The sequence below is a fragment of the Zea mays genome, chromosome 3 (assembly GCF_902167145.1).
Source record: "Zea mays cultivar B73 chromosome 3, Zm-B73-REFERENCE-NAM-5.0, whole genome shotgun sequence".
NCBI classification, from domain to species: Eukaryota; Viridiplantae; Streptophyta; class Magnoliopsida; order Poales; family Poaceae; genus Zea; species Zea mays.
The window spans coordinates 145419393-145438502 of record NC_050098.1 but is presented as its reverse complement, the minus strand read 5'-3'; positions in this window follow the sequence as shown (position 1 = coordinate 145438502).

Genomic DNA, 19110 nt, shown 5'->3' with positions numbered 1-19110 from the left:
AGGGCACCAGCACGCTCAACAGCAAAGCGATTTTCGGGAGGAGTCCGAAGCTCGCATAGTCAATAGTATTGTGCCCGAATCCAAGCACATATACTAAAGAATATCCTACCCTTTGTGTATCTTTATCTTTTCTGTCATTTTATTTTTCTTGTATGAAAAAGCAAGTCTCGAAGAACTAAATTCTGATTTCATGTAATAATAGTGCTCGTATTATTAAGTGAAATGCTTCCTCTTAACAAAGTTCCAAAGCTACAAAAGTCGTTCCTAAGGGAGCGCAGAGTAAGTTCCGAAGCTACAAAAGTCGTTCCTAAGGGAGCGCAGAGTAAGTTCTGAAGTTACAAAAGCTGTTCCTAAGGGAGCGCAGAGTAAGTTCGGAAGCTCAAAAGTCGTTCCTAAGGGAATGCAGAGCCAAAATACCACTGAAATAGAAGGTGAAGAAGCTCCAAAGTCGTTCCTAAGGGGATGCAGAGCTTAAATACCACCGAAATAGAAGGTAAAAAAGCTCCAAAGTCGTTCCTAAGGGGATGCAGAGCTTAAATACCACCGAAATATAAGGTGAAGAAGCTCCAAAGTCGTTCCTAAGGGGATGCAGAGCTTAAAGACTCCAAAGACGTCTCTAAGGGGATGCAGAGTCTTCAGTGTTTCAGTGTGAGTGTGTGCGTGTTCGGCATAAACATCATGTTGCATCATATCATTGCACCATTCCGCATAACATTACATCATACATCATATCGCATCCACAGCAAAGATTGAGCACGAAGCAAATCTTCGGCAATAACTTGTTGAACGAAAATGTGCTGAGGCATGAAGCAAACCTTCGGCAAATACAATTTTACCAGGAAAATCTTTTAGCAACAGTATCACATAACAGATTTCCATAAAAGGGGTTTCTTTCTTTACAAAGCATGAAAAGAAAGGAAGGTGTTTATTCACCGAAGGCTCAAAAATGGTATGTGCGTAAATTTCATGCATCACAAAGAAATATATTACATTAGTTTACATGTTTGTTAATTGTTTCATACACAGATGTTACATTGTATCATTACAACAAAAGCCTAGTCTTCTTTAAGAATTTTCTCGGCGGCCTCATTCAGCAGACTATCGATGACTTCGTCGACGATGGAATTGGCAACATTCATCACATCCAGTGCTTCTTTCATAACAGGATCGACCTGGGGGTCGTATGGCTCGGGTAGCAGTGAGAGTTCAACTGTAGTAAACAAATTGTTAGTTCGAAGTAAAAAAAACAAACACCGAAGCTAAAATTCAAAAATAATACCTATACGCCTTGCGCGCTCGGCAGCTTCTTCGGCTCACTTAGCTTCTTCTCGGGCGTCATGGGATTCTTTTTCATTTTTCTTTGTAATTTCGTTGGTCATTTCTCGGCCGTCGTTCATCCAGACATTAGAATAAAACTTCCCGCCCACCAAAGTGGCTTCGGCCGAGGGGTCCTTCATGTCGTCTGTGGAGAAGGCGGCTTCGGTCTGGGCTGCAGCTTTAACATAGTCACAACCAGCCTTCTCCAGAATTACTGCAACCCCTCGGGCGCCGACGAAGGCACAAATGTCCCCGCGATCACTAAGGATCTCTTCAAAGGCTTCAACTTCTTCACTTATCCAATCAATGACTCCTTCGGGGTCACCTCGAATAAACTTTTCTTCCGAAGAGTACGCGCCGGCCTTGGCAAAGCTGGTTTTCAGTTTTCTTACGCAATCCAAGGATTTCTCAAAGCATCTCTTCATGGATTCACGAAACTCTTCAACATTCTTTTCCAGCCTAGCATTCGACCATTCACTTATTTCTTGCTTTACTTTTGCAACTTCAAAATTTTCATTAGCATCGGCAAGTTTTTTCTGAAGGATCTCAACTTCGGCTTTATGGGCTTCAGATTGAGCATTAAATTTTGCTTCGTCTTTTTTCATTCTATCCACCAATGAAAGAAGAATTTTATCTTTCTCTAAGGCTTCATTTCTTAGCTTGATAACCTCTGACCGAAGGTTGTCGAGGGCTATCTGGCAGCTTTCATCTTCAGCATTCTTCTGCGCCCTCAAAGCGTTGCTAAGAATTAAGCCCTACAAAAAGAAGGCAAATAAAGGATCAGCACGAGAATAAAAGACAAAAGATAATCTATTTATAAGTCCATAACTTCCATACCTTCAGACTATTGTACGCAAGGCTGTCTGCGAGGTCATCCTTTGACATGGAAGAGAGGCCAACTTCAAGCTTCGGAAATCCCATGTTTTTTGCCATCTCCCGGCAGACATATATTTCCTTGTTGTCCGGGAGACATTATAGAAAGTCATCTTCGTTGGTGCCATTGTACACTAGGGCCCCCTTCGGATACTTCAGTTCCCGGGCATAGTGTTTGGCTTCCGCGATTTCTTCTCAGACAACCTTTTACCCGAAGCATATCATATAATAAAGTCAAGATCTTCAGAGGGTGCTTCAGGAGTAGAAAATTTAACTTTTTCAGGCGTGTCTTTCTTCTCCAGAACCAAGCCAGCATCTAAAGATTCTTGTTCAGTTCTCTGCTCAGTTCCAGGAGGCACTGCCTAAGTGGGCACTGAGGGCCCAGCTTCGACTTCAGCGCAAGCCGTAGCAGCTTCGACAACCTTTTTTGCAGGGGCAGGAGTCAATGCCCTTGTCGACTCCATGACAGCATCCAGCACGCTTGTCATCCTCCTCCTCTTGAGGGTTATTACAGGAGCATTTGATATCTTTGGCAATTCTGGCTTCGCTGGCGGGCTCAAGATTTTTGGCAGCCCTACTGTTTCCCCTATCTTCGGCACTGTGGCCATTTTTTCTTTGGCTTCGGCACCATGTTTTGGTGATGGCAGGAGCAGGTTGTTCTGCCTCAGTAGTGGAAGATGTCCCTTCACCAAGCTTCGGCACTGTGGCTGTTTCAATATATCTTGGCCGGTGCGTTAAGACCTTGATCTTTTTGCCCTTCGACACAACAGAAATGGACGAAGTAGCAGCTTTTCTTTTCTTCCCCTGCTTTCACGAGGGATAGCTATAATCAGGGTATACGAAACCAATGACGTCAAAAAACTCTATTCAATCTTTTCTTGCCTCGGCCTTCGAAGGCCAAGGTCATTGCATCATCTTTGGCCCTTGTGTAGGCCCCAAGCAATTCGTCACTGGTTGCCTCAATACTGCTCAACCACTCATCATTTGGCTCGTCAAACTGGTCTCTATATCTGAAGGTGTATTTCAAGTAAAGCAGGCCACCCTGGCTAGACCCGACAGCAGCTTCCTTCGGCATCTCCCACTCATTCACGAGTGGCCAAACTTTGTAGGTGATGTGCTCTTGAACCAAGTCTCTTGTGCTAATAAAAGTACACACAGTGTTGAAGCTTCTCTGGCATGCTTCTGTATCATTCCCAAGAGCAGTGGTTGGCCTCCTAATGCCGAAGCGAGACCAAATGGGGCGTTGAATAATCCCTTTTATGTCTTCCCTCTCAACTAAGTTATTCTTCACATAAAACCATTCTTCCATCCAGGCTCCTTGCCACCTTTTCCGAAATGTTGGAACTGGGTAACTTACATCAGAACGAGGCACGAAGCCATAACAACCGAAGTTGTTGTGATACTGCTCCTTGTCAGTAGCCTTCGTTTCGTACATCAGCTCATGTATATTGCAGAAGCATTTTGCGCTCGGCTCTAGCCCTTGGCTTCTCACGGCCTAAACAAAAACTCCCATCCTAATAATGGCTTCAGGGGTAATTTGATGAAGGAAAATTTCGAAGGTCTTCAACACTTCAACCAGGAATTTGCTTAATGGGAACCGAAGCCCTGCCTTCATGAAGCTCTTGTAAATAACCACTTCATCTTCTTCAGGAGCAGGGGCGGCACTATCCCTTCCAGCTCTCACTATGGAAATATCTCGAAAATATCTCCCTTTCATAGCATCAATTTGAATCTGCTTAATGGATGATTTTTCAAAGATGGTGTGACTTGGTCGCCAGGGCCGATTTTCAGCATCTTCGTCTTCACTTTTCATATTAAAGCTTCCGCTATCGTCAGAATCTTCAGACAAATCAGCTAGCATTTCGTTTGTAATTTTCTCCATGTTTGTTTTCTCAATAGTCTCGTAAAAATAAGCTAGTGCAGGATCAACAACCTTCTTCTCGTCAGCCATTTGATGGACATTTGAACAAATGCCGAAACTCACAAAACAAGCGAGATCTGACAGCAAGAAAATTAAAACTTGAGAAAATAGCACAAGCGATTGAAATGGCGCAGCAAATGCTGTTGTTGGGGACTTGTTCTCAAATGCTATGAATTAAGAACAAGACAACATGAAGTGTTAAATGTTAATGCCCTTCGTCCGCCGAAACATTATCTGCCCAAGGATTTAATGAACTTCGGAGACGAAGGCCACAAGCAAGATATCACGAAGGTCATACCTTCGTGATCACGCTTATAAAAACAATATATAACGAAGCATAACAGTCTTACAACATTGTAGAAAAATATATCAAAAACAGATAGAATTATTTGTATATTCATTAAATGAACTTAAATATTAAAACATAATATTTAAGTGCATTTATACCTCTGCCTTGACAGAAAACAATAATTCCAGCATAATGTGTTCATGATTGCTAGATTGCGTGAACAGTACAGGGGTACTGTTCATCTATTTATAGGCACATGGCGCAGCCTGTGTGAGATTATATTTATGCCCTTTACAATCGACTACAATAATGACACAAAACATCATGGGTCTTTATGACACTTCATCTTTAAGTCGGTTCACCCCTTCGTCTTGAGATCTGTCATAGCGCCGAAGCTTTAAAGGTGATAGCTTCGGAGCTGCTCCTGAGAGGGTCTACCGAAGGTGTTTCTTCCTGCAGGACCTTCGGTGACGAAGCATGGCCCCAACAGTAGCCCTTCGCGGTGCTAGATCGTTTTTCGTAACGAGCTTGATCCGTGAAAAAAGTCTCTTAGGCTTCGGGAAGCCGAAGGTCCGAAAAACACCTTCCCTGAGCTCGTTGCCTGGAAACGATAAAATTTCCGAGCGCGGAGTGGTCTCACCATGCAGATTCGCCTTCTCGGGTTTTGTGGCCCACCGTTCAGTGAGTGCGGGTGACTGTTTGTTCGGTGCTGGAGTCCTTGCCGATTCACCTTCCCACCTGCGGCACTATATAAACAGACGGGTAGGTGTGAAATTACCATGGCATTCATTGCTATTGCACTATTTTGCGGCCAAATTTTTAGTCATAGCCGAAGCTTAATCATCGTGCCCAGACAAAACTTCGCTTGGGATTCTGCTTCGGCATAAGAGTAAGAGCTTCAGAGAAAACAAAAACTCAACACTAAAAAAATTCAAGTAAATCATAATCAAATGGCCAGAGTTCGCTCTACTGCTCGGGTCGATCGTGAGGGAGATGAGACCGAAGGTGCTGAAACTGTTCCTATTTCGGAAGCAATGAAGCGCTCTGGGTTGGTAACGCCGGAGGACGTCCCTGCTGCCGAAGCAGAGCAGACCGCTGTCGAAGAAACTGATTCCGAAGATGATTACAGCAGTGCAGTGCCGAGCAAGCCTAGCCACCTGGACTTCGGAAAGTCCACCATCTCCGAAGTTGATTTTCCTAAGATGGTGAAGCTGGGCTATCTTAGTGACGCAAAGAAGGAATTGATTCGTTTTGGTGGAGAAGAAACTATCCCGAAGCCGGGGAAAAATGAAGTGGTGGTTTTCAAAAGTCTTTTTAAAGCTGGTTTAAGATTCCCTCTGAATAAGATGATTGCTGGCGTGTTGAAGAAATATGGGATCTTCCTTCATCAGCTGACGCCTAACGCTATCGTTAGGCTGAGTGTTTATATCTGGGCCCTCCGAAGCCAGGGGGTGGAACCATTCTCCGAGGGTTTTTGCCGAGTACACGAACTGCACTACCAAACCAAGGCTAGAGCAGATGGTTTGCATGAAAATTTTGGCTGCTACATTTTGCTTACCGCAAAACTTCAAAGTTCCCAGTGATTAGTTACCGGAGCAAATGGCCAGCAGGATGGAAATCTGAATGGTTTTATGTCAAAGTTGACGAAGATGAAGATAAATTGGTCCAGAGTCCGTTAACCTTCGGAGAAACAAGACCTCCGTGCAACATGATACGGGGGAGCCCGAGCCAGATTGCCTTGGCTGAATTTCGAGTAATTTCAGATCATATTGGCACTAGAGACTTAGTGCAGGAATTTTTGGCCTTCAGAGTATTCCCTACTATGAAGGAGTGGGAAATGCCGAAGCTAGAGGGGGAAAAGAAGAAAGGGGAGCTTATTTGGTTGCCCTACCACTATAAGTTCAAAAAACATTTCAAAGTACCCTGCCAAGAGTGGCTGGATACAATTGAAGTAATGTGCAACGAAATTCTTGGAAATTATTCTAAGAAAGAAGGTCAATTGATGACAGCGGCTTTGGCACCCGTCCGAAACGAAGGCTAAACAGAGTGATGGATGCTATAGGCTTTGAATATCCTAACTATGAGCGACTGGACAAGGGTGCTGAAGGGCAAAAAAGAAAAAGAGTAGCTAGTGCTTTGAATAAAGACAACGAAGATCAATCAAAGAAGAAGAAACAAGAAACCGAGGTGAAAGCAGTTACTTTGAAGAAAAGAAAGGCCTCACACTAGTACAGAGAAGATTTATACTGGCGGTCGTAAACCTATTTTTAGTGGCGTTTATCGTAACCGCCAGTACTAGGGGCCAGTAAAAATCATCATTTTTACAGGAGGGTAACTGAAGACCGCCAGTGAAAATCGATTTTCACTGGCGGTCGACGTAATAAAACCGCCAGTGAAAATCGTTTCCAGGAAACATAAAACAGATTTTAAAAATAGTAAAAAAAATTATTTTTATTAGGCCTACCCCACCCGCCCGTCTCCGCCAGTGCAAACCGCGGCATTTCTCGCGCGCTACGCGGTTGTTAGTAATCGAACCGTTGACCTCACCCTCGCGCGTACCCTCCAATACCACTCTGTCTATGACATGCTTTGTGTCTAGTTTGTAGTTATTTTCTCCACATATTACAACCATTTGAGTGTAAATTGCTTATTTGAGACCCTAAACGAATTCAAATAAAAAAGTTGTCAACTACAAAGATAAATAACTTTTGAAGTTCTACAACTTTTATTTTGACACTTATTCATCCGAGGTAGTTTGCAAAATTCGAATTTTAAATTTGACATACTTAGATTCAATTTTTGAGAACCGAAATGAGTTCAAATAAAAAAGTTGTCAACTACAAAGTTTCATAACTTTTAGAGATCTACAACTTTTATTTTGATGGTTTTGTCATACGAGGTCGTTTGAAAAACTCGAAAAATTAAGGATAAAAATGATTTCTAGTGGCGGTTTCTTAAGAAAACCACCACTAGAAATCGTATTTCTACTGGCGGTTCCTTAAGAAAACCGCCACTACAAATCATGGATTTCTACTGGCGGTTTTCTTAAGGAACCGCCAGTAGAAATACGATTTCTAGTGGCGGTTTTCTTAAGGAACCGCCACTAGAAATAGCACAGTCGGTGGATAACCGGATCCGTCTGTAAAAATATATCGTCCCGCAGGTGTTGAGCCTTTTTCTACTAGTGTCAACCCCAAAACAAGAATCAGCTAATGAGGAAAAGAAGACTTCTGCGACATCTTCTGCTGCTGAAATAGAGGAAATCCTAAAGGTAATGACTAAAACTTTGCCTGACAAACTAAGTCCATTGGGGCTTCATCTGACGATGCTTTTTCATAAGGAAAAGGAGCCCACAAAAACAAAGGCACCTAGGCCAAAGAGGCAAAGGATTGTTACTGTGACAGAAGTAATTGAAGCAACTCCACCCAGGGCTTCAGCTCCGAAGGTGTAACGCCCTAAATTTGGGGGTAGAATTTTTTTCTTCTTTTCTCTCACCAAATTCAGGCGTTACTCTTTTCTTTTCTCGTTCTCTCGCTAAACCTTGACCTTTTCCAAAGTTTTAGCGGGGTTCGGCTTGGAATTCCCGTGTTAAGCAAAACCCTAAATTACGTTATGTTGTTTGATGCACCATGCCGAACTATGCATTCTTTGATTGCTTAGAGATGTAAGTGCATTCATCTAGGAAGATCGGATTTCGAAAAGAAGAAAAACCTTTTCTTTCTTTTTCTTTTTTCTTTCTCTCCCTCCTCCTTTTTCTCTCTCCCGCGTCGTGGGCCGCCCCGGCCGACCCAGCCGCCCCTGGCCGGCCCAGCCCCCCCCCCCCCCCCCGCGCGCCCCCTTTTGGGCCCAGTTGGCCCAGCCGCCCCTCCCTCTTCCCCCAAATCCCCCTCTCTCCCTCCCTTTCTCCCATTTTCTCTCTAGCCGCTGCCCCCTGCTCTAGCCGCCGCCCCCTGCCCTAGCCACCGCCCCTGCTCGTCGCCGGTTTGGCCGCCCGTCCCCGGTGAGGTCCCCCTCCCCCTCTCCTCCCTTCCCTCTCCCCTCCTCTCCCCCTCCCCTGCCCTAGCCGCCGCCCGGCTCGGCCGCCCCATGGCCGGCTCGGCCGCCGCCCCTGCGCGCCCTGCCCCGCCCCTGGCCGGCTCCGCCGCCCCTGCGCACCCTGCCCCGCCCCCTGGCCGGCTCCGCCGCCCCCTGCCCCGCGCCCGCGCCCTGCCCAGCCGCCCCTGCCCCAGGCCGGTTCAACCGCCCCCTGGCCGGTTCAACCGCCCCCCCCCCCTTTTTATTTTTTTTATTTTATTTTATTTTCTTTCATTACTGTTATATATTTTATTTTAGGCAGGTTAATCATGGTTCATGATTATTGAAATAGGAAACTTAATTTAGAATTCCGTTACGCTAGTTGATTCATATAATCAATTGTTTATCCAGTTCAATGTTGATCAACTAAAAATGACTAGGTTTCCATTAGTGCATATAACTAAATTCTTTTGTTAGAACCAATTGTAACTAATCATTAGTGCATAAGCTTTAACCCCCCCCCCCCCCCCCCCCGCGAGACCCTTTCCCGTTTCTTTCTAACCATAATGAATGCGATATCGAATGTCATACTTGATGCATATTTACTTTATTTGTTCCCTTGTATGATGTACTGTTTGTTTCCCAAATTGAATGGATGAATGTATGTATGCTTGCAATCGCATAGAGAACGATCCGGTCGGAGAACCTGAAGAACTCGCAGGAGAAGCCCCTGAGCAGCAGTCGGTTGGTGGAGGCAAGTGTCCTTTGACCTATCTCTGTCCTATTCATTATTTAATTCACCTCCCGCTTTACATATTTATACCTAAGGTTTGACTAGCTTTTGTTATCCATGTCCTTGTTTACCTATCTGGGTTGGATTATTATTATTTAGCTTTATGCTATTGCTCAACTCTAATTAATGAACATGATGAGATTATCTATGATACGCTGTTTTCCCCTTTCTTATTATGATGTTGTACTTGTGGCTTTAAGGGGGCTCGAGCGGTTTCTCGAGTGCCTCTCCGTAAGGACCTGTTTTATGGATGACCGCCCGGGAAAACAGTGCAACCATGAGGGTGGAATGGGGTGCCCTTAGCTGAATAATTAGAGGATCCGGGGTGTAGTTCGCTTCGCCGTCGTGCCGTCAATGGGGCTCGGTGTATGCGGCTCGCTCTGCCAAGGTTGATTTGTCCCTTGGGGAGGAGTGCTGTACATTTAGGAAACCTAACGGGCGGCTACAGCCCCGGGGAATCTTTGTAAAGGCTACGTAGTGAGACCCTGCCCATTCACCTTGGTAGTGTTTAAGGGTTTGATCGGCCCGAGGCAAGAGGGAATCACAGCTTGTGGGTAAAGTGCACAACCTCTGCAGAGTGTTTGAAAATTGATATATTAGCCGTGCTCGCGGTTATGAGCGGCCAAGGGAGCTCCAGTGATTAGTGGTACTTGATCAGAGACATTATGGTACAGGTGGCTATGAGATCGATGGCTTTGGTTATGACTATGGTGCTGGTAAGTGGTACTCTTTCCGTTTGGAAAGGAGTACGTTTGGGGTAATAACGTGGGTTAAATCTAAAACTTGGCTTTCTCTACTAGAAATAATAACCTGACCAACTAAAAGCAACTGCTTGACTTATCCCCACATAAAGCTAGTCCACTACAGCCAAACAGGATACTTGCTGAGTATGTTGATGTGTACTCACCCTTGCTCTACACACCAAACCCCCCATCCCCAGGTTGTCAGCATTGCAACCACTGCTCAGGAGAAGATGAAGCTGTGGAAGGAGACTTCCAGGAGTTCCAAGACTACGACGAGTTCTAGGCGTGGGTTAGCGGCAACCCCCAGTCGGCTGCCTGTGAAGGCCGCGTTCATCTACGTTTCTTTTCCGCACTTTGATTTATTGTAAGAACTATATGGACGTCTCAGACGTATGATGTAATCGACTATTATTTCCCTTTTAATACTATTTTGAGCACTGTGTGATGATGTCCATGTTATGTAACTGCTGTGTACGTGAATAACTGATCCTGGCACGTACATGGTTCGCATTCGGTTTGCCTTCTAAAACCGGGTGTGACAGAAGGTGCCTGCTATTGAAAGCACAACAGCTACTGAAGCTGCACCTTCGTAGGCCACAGATGCCGAAGCTATCAGAACCGAAGACATTAATTTGGAAAATGTGGCCCTTAATATAGATAAAATTCTGCTAGACATGGCTGCAGAAGATGCTGCTGGAGCCACCAAAGAGGCTTTGGCCCCAGAGGCCGAGAAAAAGAAAGAAATTGCCGAAGAAACACTGGAGGATGAAATTTTCAATTTTCAAAACTTGGTTGGTCAAGAATTAACAAAAGCCGAAAAAGAAGAATTAAAAGATTATGCTATTTCTTGCGGCTATCGGCCAGGGGCACTTCTCTTCGGAGGTGTTGATGATGAAAAGCTAGGCTGCATCTGAGATCAGACCGGAGCAAAGGTTATCAGTACTCTATCAAAGAGTATCGGTTTCCCGAAGCTCGAAGCCGATATTAGCCGCTACCGACGACAGCACATCGTCGGTAGTTTGTTTTATTCCAATTTCACGGTAAACAATCTCCCTCTTAACTTTTTATTTTCATAAAAAATGTTTTCTAACGAAGGTTGTTCGTGCACAGAGTATGCTATTGAGCAAAGCTTTGAGGATGCAACAGGATTTAGAAGACAAAAAGAAGGAGGTTATAATTGAAAACTTAGAAAATAAAATAAAAGATCAAACTGCTGCTTTTGAGAAAAAAGAGTTCGAACTGCAAACAACTGAAGGTTTACTAGCGGAAGCCGAAGCTAAAATAACGGAACTGAATACGAAGCTTCTCGGTTCTGAACAAGAAAAGCTGAAGCTTAATGAAAAACTTGAGGCTGAAATCCAGAATGGTTTACTTTTGAAAAAATCATTGATAGACCTTCAGAACAAATGCTTGAAATTCAGCAATCAATGTGTTCAACGACTGAAGAAGGTGTTTTATTCAGTCGGGGCCAGTAGTGAAGAATTTATTCCTTCGGCTAAAGATCTACCAGGAGCCTTCAAACACATCGAAGGTGAGATTGATGACCTCGATGATGTTATTGCTGGACACGGCGACTTTTGTGCCCTGGTAGCTTCTCGGGGCACCGCTGCTGCGTTCCTGAAATCTGGCTGTGAGCATGGAAAAATTATCAACAGACCCAATTTCAGCCTATCACCAGCAATTCTAGATGATATTCCTAACCTCGCCCGAAGCATTGTGAATAAATTTATAAAAGTGATATGGACAAAGGGTAGGCGAGAGAAAGCTGGTGACGAAGCCCGAGACCACCTTAAGCTGGTAACAATATTATACCTTATGATTACCTTTTCCTTTGAATTTTGAATTTAGCTTATAGTACTTACATATAGGTTGACCAAGCCGAAGCTGAAGCTGCACAATAAAAGGAAGAAGCTCCAGAGATGTTGTCGAAGCTCGAATAATCTGTAAAAATATCTCAAAAAACTCTTGTGACAACTTGTATAAAGTATGATGTAATTAAATTTCACTTTGTAATATAATCTTACTTTTCCGTCCATGTATGAAATGCTTTGGTGTGGACGAAATTAATACTTTTGAGCCATAGGCGAAAAACACCTTCCCTTCTTTGCGTACACAGCGAAGCAAAAAATTGCCTCTTTTTCTCTTTTTTCCGAAGCCTTCTCTTTCGAAGCCGAAGCAAGTTCGCATGTTATGCTGATGATGATCCTATGTATGTCTAAATGAATGTTTATGAATGCAAATGTATGATGTAATGTATCGTGCAAATGAATGTTTGAAAACACATATGAAACCATAATAACAAATCTTTGCCATTTATTTTTCGGCTTCACCGCTTATTTTTCGGTGTATCAGCGCTGACTTTTCGTTGTAAGCCTCCCTTAGGAGCTTCTTCGCCTTTTACTTCAGCGGAATCAGCGTTTATTTTTCACTGTAAGCCTCCCTTAGGAGCTTCTTCGCCTTCTACTTCGGCGGAATCAGCGTTTATTTTTCGTTGTAAGCTCTGCATTCCCTTAGGAACGACTTTTGAGCTTCTGCCTGTTCTCTTTTCTTTTTCCTTTGCACTCGATGGTGCGTTCTCAGCTTTTACATTTACATCTTTGGGGGATATTGCTCTTATAGAGCTGAAATAAGAAACAGAAAAATTACATGTTGTGGCCCCATTAAAAACCTTTCTCCCCCTTTGGAAAGGAAAAGGGTGCCATAAGAAAAAATAGAAAAAATTACATCAAGCTAGACATAATATCGCCGAAGCTCATCCGTATTCCATGATCTAGGAATGTCATTGTCGTTCATATCCTTCAATCTGTACGAACCGGGTCTTGACGAAGATATTACCAGAAAAGGTCCTTCCCACTTCAGCTGTAGCTTGCCTACTGTGTCTGGATTGGCCACTCTCCGAAGCACCAAATGTCCTGGCTTGATATTCTTTAGCCGAACTTTCTATCACGCCATTTTATTGTTTTGGCTTGGTATTTATTGATGTTTTCCACAGCCTGAAGCCTGATCCTTTCTATAGCATCTTTGTCCACAGAATAATCAGCTTTGTCTTCTGCCGAAGCCACTGTTCTTATTGATCCTGCTTTTGCTTCTTCCGGAGTTATTGCGGCTCCACACCACTTTAATTAATTCATCTGGCCATTTTCCTCTGGGTTGATTGAAGATTAATTTCATTATTCCCATCATTATGATGCCATTAGCTCTTTCGACATGTCCATTTGACTCTGGATGCCTAACCGATGCAAAATGGATCTTCATGCCAATTTGTCCACAGAACTCTTTAAAAGCTTCGGCATCAAACTGTGTTCTGTTATCCACAGTAATGGCCTTCGGCACTCCGAAGCGACAAACGATATTCTGCCAGAAAAATTTCTGAATGGTAACCGAAGTTATTGTGGCTAAAGGCTTCGCCTCAATCCATTTGGAAAAATATTCTACTGCTACCACAACATATTTTAAATTTCCTTGTGCTGGTGGTAGCGGACCTAACAAATCAAGGCCCCACCTTTGCAATGGCCAAGTGGGTTGTATTAAATGAGTCAGAGACGAAGGTTGTTTTCGATCTCTTGCGCATTTCTGACAGCCTTCGCACTTTTGGACTAATTCCGCTGCATCCGAAGCTGCCTTTGGCCAATAAAATCCTTGACGAAAAACTTTTCCCAGTAAAGGCCTAGATCCAATATGAGATCCACACAGTCCTGCGTGTATTTCCTTCATCAATTCTATACCTTCGGCTCTGGATAAACATTTGAGTAGTGGAGAACAGACTCCATGCTTGTACAGCTCCCCTTCTATTATGACATATGGTCGAGCTCTTGCCTCTATTCTCTTGTTATAAGCTTCGTCATCTGAAAGGAAACTACTCTGAAGGAAAGAAACGATCTCAGTTCTCCAATCTTCACTATGAACAGGAGATATATTGAGGACTGCTCTTTCAAGAAGTTCAACCGAAGGTGCCTTTATTGTTTCAAAAAATACTTCCGAAGGTAAGGGCAGCCCCTGTGCTGCTGACTTGGCTAGCAAATCAGCATGTTCATTTTCTCCTCGAGGAATTTTTTGACAGAAAACCCTTCAAAGGAAGCTTCAATCCTTCGGACCGTGTCTAAATATTTCTCAAGCTTCGGGTCTCTTGCTTTACAACTCTTGTCAATATGGCCAGAAATAACCTGGGAATCGGTTTTAAGAACCGCCCTTCTAATCCCCATTGCCTTTAACTTCCGAAGGCCCAAAAGCAAAGCTTCGTACTCAGCAATATTATTTGTGCAGCTAAAATCAAGTATTGCTGCGTAGCAAGTTCTAACTTTGGAAGGTGCAACTAACACAGCAGCTGCTCCTGCCCCGAAGGTTCCCCAAGAACCATCACAAAATATCGTCCATACTTCGGTATCTTTAGTTGTTTCTTCTCCTTGGGCCCCTGGCGTCCAATCGGCAATGAAATCTGCTAACGCCTGGGACTGTATTGAGGATCTGTGCACATAATCAATGCTGAACTCATTGAGCTCCGCAGCCCACTTTCCAATTCTTCTCGTAGCTTCTCTGTTCCTCATGACATCCTTCAAAGGTTGTGACGAAGGAACAATTATATGATATGCTTGAAAATAATGCCGAAGCTTCCTCGATGCCATTAAGACGGCATATAAGACCTTCTCCAATTCTGTATAATTCTTCTTTGATAGACTAAGAACTTCGGAGACGAAGTATATTGGGGCTTGCTTTTTGGTTTGTCCCTCAAGTTTTTCTTGAACAAGTGTCGCACTCACTGCTGAGTGCGAAGCTGCCACGTACAACAACAGAGGAGCCCCTGGCACTAGTGGAGTTAACGTCGTTAGGTCTATCAAATACTGCTTCAGCTCTTCGAAGGCTCTCTGCTGAGCTGATCCCTATTGAAAGACTTCGGCTGACTTCAGCACTTCGAAGAATGGTAAATTTCTCTCTGCTGATCTAGATATGAATCGATTGAGAGATGCCAGTCTTCCTGTTAGTCGTTGAGCCCCCTTCTTTGTACTTGGCGGCTCCATCCAAAGAATAGCTTCGATCTTATTTGGATTAGCTTCGATTCCTTTTGTTGAGACCAGACAACCAAGGAATTTCCCCTTCTTTACTCCGAAGACACACTTCTCTGGATTCAGCTTCAGACCAGCTTGTCTGAAATTAGCGAATGTCTCCTGCAGATCAGCAATGTGATTTTCTTGCTTGGTGCTTTTTACTATAATATCATCAACATAGGTTAGCACATTTCTGCCTATCTGAGAATGGAGGACCTTCGCTGTCATTCTGCTGAAGCTTCCTCCAGCATTCTTGAGCCCCTCAGGCATCCAAAGATAACAATATGTTCCACTAGGGGTTATGAAGCTGGTTTTTGGCTCATCCTCCTTCTTCATCCAAATTTGATGATAGCCTGAATAACAGTCTAGCAGACTCATAAGCTCTGACGAAGCTGCTGCATCCACTAGAGAATCTATCCTTGGTAATGGAAACTCATCCTTCGGACAAGCCTTGTTGAGATCAGTAAAAACAATACACATCCTCCATTTGCCATTGGCCTTTTTTACCATAACAGTGTTGGCTAGCCATTCTGGATATTTCACTTCTCTGATGACTCCGACACTAAGGAGTCTTTTTACTTCATTCCGGGCACCTTCAGCCTTGTCATCAGACATCTTCCGAAGCCTTTGCTTTCTGGGTCTGAAGGATGGATCAACATTGAGCGAGTGTTCAATAACATCTCTGTTGACTCCGCAGAGATCATTAGCTGACCATGCAAAAACATCTTTGTTGTTGAACAGAAACCTTATCAAGGTTTTCTCCTGTTCCTCAGACAATTGAGATCCCAGCAGCACCTTCTGCTCTGCGATATCTTCGCATAAAATCATTGGTTTCGGCTGATCGGCCGAAACAGCCTTCTCCCTTCTGTGCTTGTACTGCTCACAAGCTTCGGCTTCATCTATATTATGGATTGCCTTTGAATCTGTCCAGTTCCCCTCAGCTTCCTGACTCCCATGAATAGAAATAGGTCCTTGATCTGAAGGTATCTTCATGCAAAGATATGCAGGATGAAGAATTGCTTCGAAAGCATTGAGAGTTCCGCGACCAATGATTGCATTGTAAGGGTACTCCATGTCGACAATGTCAAACACAACTTGCTCAGTCCTTGTATTGTTGACAAATCCGAAGGTCACTGGCATGGTAATCTTGCCAAGCGCTACAATTTGTCTTCCTCCGAAGCCGCAAAGAGGGTGCGTAGCATCATGAATCTTGTCTTCTAGCTCTTGCATCTGTCTGAAGGCTTTAGCAAATATAATGTCGGCTACACTACCTGTATCAACCAAAACATTGTGGACTAGAAATCCTTTGATGACACAAGATATAACCATAGCATCATTGTGAGGGTAATCCTTGAGCTGAAGGTCCTCTTGCGAGAAGGTAATTGGGATATGAGATCATTTTGACTTGATGAAGGGTCCCTGTACCCTGACATGTTGTACCCTTCTCTGTGCCTCCTTCTTCTGCTTCTTATTGGCCGGTTCTGAGCACGATCCGCCTGTTATTGGGAGCACCAGCTTTGTAGCCGAAGCAACACTAGCTTTATTGTTGAACGAAGCCATCAGCTCAGAAAGTGGAAGTGAGTTCACCGGAGGTGGGCGCCAATGTTGGGGACTTGTTCTCAAATGCTATGAATTAAGAACAAGGCAACATGAAGTGTTAAATGTTAATGCCCTTCGTCCGCCGAAACATTATCTCCCCAAGGATTTAATGAACTTCGAAGATGAAGGCCACAAGCAAGATATCACGAAGGTCATACCTTCGTGATCACGCTTATAAAAACAATATATAACGAAGCATAACGGTCTTACAACATTGTAGAAAAATATATCAAAAACAGATAGAATTATTTGTATATTCATTAAATGAACTTAAATATTAAAACATAATATTTAAGTGCATTTATACCTCTGCCTTGACAGAAAACAATAATTCCAGCGTAACGTGTTCGTGATTGCCAGATTGCGTGAACAGTACAGAGGTATTGTTCATCTATTTATAGGCACAGGGCGCAGCCTGTGTGAGATTACATTTATGCCCTTTACAATCGACTACAATAATGACACAAAACATCATGAGTCTTTATGACACTTCATCTTTAAGTCGGTTCACCCCTTCGTCTTGAGATCTGTCATAGCGCCGAAGCTTTAAAGGTGATAGCTTCGGAGCTGCTCCTGAGAGGGTCTGCCGAAGGTGTTTCTTCCTGCAGGATCTTCGGCGACGAAGCATGGCCCCAACAGCTGTCGCTGCGGGTTCCTATTTATATGCTCAGGTGCATTGCAACTTGGCGGGCCCTACATGTCATTGATTTTCGCTATTCTAGTGAAGGGAAGGTGTTTTTTCGGACCTTCGGCTAAAGGCCTTCGTCCATGTCGCAGTCTGAATTTGGTAAAAGCGAAAACAAATTAATATTGCGAGGGGCTACTGTTGGGGCCTTCCTCTTCCGAAGGTCCTCAAAAACATAACTAACATGTTTTCCAGTATAATAAACTGTTTCAGGAAGCTTCGACTTTAAGATGAAGGTATGCATGGTATGAAGGTGCAGTCTGAACAAAGGACAAGTTAGCTCCGAAGCTGTGGCTGAAGGAGCTTCGGCTCAGCACGTTGACGACGGTGAAAGGAGAAACCGACTTAAAAGGGAAAAGACTGCTTAGTCCTTGATAGCTTGCCTTAGGGTAAATGTCAAGGACATGAATGTAATTTCATCTAGGTTGCATCCTGTGCCTATAAATAGATGAACAGTAACATCATATTGTTCACGCTGACTTATAATCACTCCTACGTCACATCCGCTCTTTTACCTTCTGTCAAGCCAAAGGTACACATGTAATATAATTACTATTAATCTTTATCCATGTTTATGAAATAAAGAGATGCATAATCTAGTGATTTGGAATAATTGTTTATATTCTTTTTGTGTTTCGTACGCCTTTATTCATGTCTTCTCACTAAAATGACGAAGGTATGTCATTCGTGACCTTCGTCTAGAGATCATTATATTCTAAGGGAAATAATGCTTCGAAAGACGAAGGTTCCTAACCAATAACAATTGTGTTGCTTTGTTCTTGGTGTATAGCATCTGAGAATAAGGACCCACGAGTATATCATCAACAAAGTTATAACGTTATTAAAATATTAGTAACTGATGTTGATACTAGAATGGAATTGAAACATGTGTCGTTTTCAATATGCTTATGGGAAAATGATATATTAGCAAGGTGATAGTTTGAAGTAAAAACTATACTAGTACTCTTCGGTATTAAAGATAATGTCCTAGTATTTTTTTTTAATTGGGATAGAGACAATATATTTCCAAACTGCAAGAGAAAGTCATATGAAGAACTTGGTATATAATTATTTAAAGAGATTTGTTATAACATTAAGGTAGATCAAATAAAGCTTTGAATATGTGCATGCATTGATTAATATCATGAATTCGGAATCACTCCAACCTAGCCCAATACAAGAACCATCGGTATACAGACTGCCAGACAACAGGTACTCGCACAGGACACACAAACATGAGGCTGTTTGGCCACTGTCGTCTAAGTGGTGTTTGATTTTTAGGGACTAATTTTTATACCTCCATCTATTCTATTTTAATCTCTAAGTTGGTAAATACGGAAACTAAAATAGAGTATTAGTTTCCGTATTTAGTAATTTATAGATTAAAATGGAACCCCTCTTCAATTTGATCGATTAACCTCAGACAAGTTGTGGCAGATTTAGCCGAGAACCAAACATGCCCGTGCATGAAGTACATGATTAATCCATTTGCACCCGCATCAAAATCCAGTACTTGGATTATTAAGAAACGGAGCTTAAAAAACATGCTTTTATACAATGTTCAAGAAAGCGCGATTAGGTGTGCGATTAGGCACGGTTAAGCGCTGAGCAGAGGGTCAACGCGTCGCTTACCTACTAAGCGGGCAATTAAGCGCTGGCCCTGCTTAATCGTGCCCATCCGCCATGTTTAAGGGAGAAGAGGAGGGAGAGGAAGAGGAGGAACACCTCCGGCGTCAATCCAGCAAGCAGCAAATCGACGGATCGATGAGAGAGAAGAGGAGAGACTTCAAGAGAGAGGTAGAGAGAGAGAGCGGACGAAGCGGCGATGACTGCA